Below are 3008 nucleotides of genomic sequence, written 5' to 3' on the forward strand. Positions count from 1 at the left end.
TGAGCCACAACTCCAGACCCCCCCCCCTTTTGATACCAGGGATTGAACTCCAGCATTTGACCACTGAGCTACATCCCCACCTGTTTTGTATTTAGAGACAGGGTCTCACTGAATTGCTTAGCACTTCCCTTTTGCTGAGGCTGGCTCAGCTTCCCGAGCCACTGGGATTAACTGGTGTGTGCCACCGGGCTGGCCAAAGTTGATTTTTAAGAAAGGATTTCATTTTTTTGAGAGTAGAACTGAGCAAAATGTGATTTACCTTAGTTCTGAAAAGTTAAGTGACTTGTATGAAACAACATACAATGCCAGGAAACAGGGTGCAATTTCAGGAGAGGTCTATGTAAATAAAAAATTTATGGCTTAGGCCACCACATTTAATATCTCAGTGATTTTTCTGCAATATTGTTTAGATAAGGTTTTGTTTTTATAGAAGTTATATGTATTTGGAAGTACAAGGAATATGTAAGAAACAATCATGTTCTTTAAAGGTTAAATTCCAAAGGTGAGAATATGGTTAATTAGTAAATTACATTTTCTTTAACTGGAACTACGAATGTTTGTATTTCTGCTTTGTAATACACATTGATTTACATTAACTTAAAAATTGACCATATCTTTGAATTCCCCAAGCCTTTATTAGTTTGACTTTTGAAACTTCATAACTCCAGGAAACAGAAGTGACTTCATCTGTGGAAATAAGGTCTCATCTTTTAACAAGGGTTTAAGTACATCCTGGCAAAATTACAGATTTTCAAAAACAACCAAGAATGTAATTGTAAAATGAAGTCAAAATGCAAAGAGATTAAACTGATGTGGGTTCTTGATTTGGCATCCTTTAGAATTTATCTTTGGTATTTTGTACATTTTGCCTGGGATGATGTATGTATGATGGAAGTGGTTTGTGGTTATGTTTTTAGTTAACAAAGTTAGTATCTAATCAAAGTGGACTTTTTACATCACAGAGTTGTTTGTAGTTGTTGATGTTTTACACTTATTCTCTAAAATCTATATTTACTGAAATTTGAAAGTAAGTTTTTTAAAGTTCACATACTTTTAAAGTTACACAATACCAATCTTTGGGGTTGTGTACTATGCACTGATTTTTTTTTTTTTTTTTTAAAGAATCAATAATTACATTTTACATTTTCCTCCAGTAAAATGGTTTGGATGTGAGAATAGCTGATTTACTCCAGATGGTATTTTTGGAAACTTAGTTATTTTTAGACAATACAAATTTCCTTTATTTCCTAGCTTACTTGGAGAAAGGATATGAAGGAGTTAGGAGGTCACAGCTTAAATTTCACAGTGTAAGTTTGCTAAATGTGAAAGGTACTCAGTTCTTTCAAAAATTAATTCAGCTAGTTACATAGATTTAAGTGAATTCCTTATTTCTTAAAGCATATTAAACATGAGTTCATTTTTACTATCTTCATGAAGTTTGAGTAATTGTGCCTGCCTTTTCCTGTCTTTTTAGTCTTTCCTGGTAATGGGCCAGAAAGTTCAAATTGTACTATTGTTGAGTTTTTTTTTTTTTTAATTCCTTTATTTTGCTTGTTTATTTTTATGTGGTGCTGAGGATCAAACCCAGTGCCTCACACATACGAGGCAAGCGCTCTGTATTGCTTAGCCACAACCCTAGCCCCTGTTGAGACTTTAAAAAAAAATGTATTTTCTTAAATTGAAGTCTTATTTAAAACGAAACGTTTTCTCTTCAAAGATTTTTTTGCACACCTTGGCGTGTTTTATCCTAACAAGTTAGTCTTCAGAAATTTAACACACTCCAGGTGAAGTATGCATTAACTTATGTTAATATTTCAAAAACCATGGCACTCTGAAAATCCCCAGATTGTTATATGGAGTGTATTTAAAAACTAATAAGCAACTAAATAAGGTGTCTTAACATACATATCTTCTCTTAATGTAGCTTAGTGGGAATTTTGGGAATATGTCTGGTTTCTTCCTTGGAAAAAATTCTGGCAGGGACAGCATTTAAAAACAAAAATTTGGTTACACAGCATATTTTATTGTTTAATTTTTGTTAAACTATGAACTGTACATTTGATATATGCCTTATTTTTGGATTGTTCTCCATGCTGCTAGGCATTTTAAAAGATCCTATTTTGGGCTTTCTGACTGGTTCTGGGTAGGTCGACGTGTGCTTCAAAGATGCACAGAAGTAAAACTGGGCGCTAGTGGGCGCTGTGGTTCCGTGGAAGTCATTGATGTGGAGCCCTGCAAAGCCGTTCTTTGGGCTAGCAGTTAACCAATCATCAATGTAATGTAGAATTCCTTTCGCTTCTCCATTTTGCTGTTTTAGACTCTGAATAAGAGATACTGGCGTTGACTTGTACATCACACGCGGAAATCTGCACGCGTCACCTGCTGACTTCCTGGTAACCTTGGGCAGCAGGAGCCTCTCCCTGAAGCTAGTAGGCGAAAGTCCTGTAGTAGTGACATTTGCAGGCAGAGCCTAGGAGGTGCTGTTTTCCCGGGAAGTGAGGAACGGAAGGGAGACGTCCCTGAGGAAAGTGCAGGGGAGAGTGGGAGGTACAGACATCTCGCCCTAATTATACGCTGCAAATTCCGGCCCCGCGTCCCCCGGAATCATTTCGCATTTCTCGACGCTGTTGACTTAGGTCGGACCCGAGTTGACTGTTTAGTAACAAAATCAAGTGAAGCAACGGAGGGAGCCAGGGAACTGTATGCGCGCGCGTGCCGTGTGTTAGCCCTACACAGAAGGAAACGTTTCGTTTTAAGTAAAACCCAAAAGGAAAGCCAGCGCCTTCAGCCCCGCCTAAGTGAAAGCTTTGCCTTTCAGTAGAAGTTAGGACACTTGCCAGGCAATGGAGGCGTGCTGTTGGGCGCGGCGACAAAGGCCAGAGGGCAGCCAGGCGCGGGGACAGGTGGCCCGTCACGATCGCCCACTCCCCCTCGGCCGGGTCCATTTCGACGTTCCCACCACGCCTGGGAGGCCCTCCCACCGCTCTGGGGGCGCCCCGTGCACACAC

The sequence above is a fragment of the Marmota marmota genome, unplaced genomic scaffold (assembly GCF_001458135.2).
Source record: "Marmota marmota marmota unplaced genomic scaffold, marMar, whole genome shotgun sequence".
Lineage (NCBI taxonomy): Eukaryota > Metazoa > Chordata > Mammalia > Rodentia > Sciuridae > Marmota > Marmota marmota.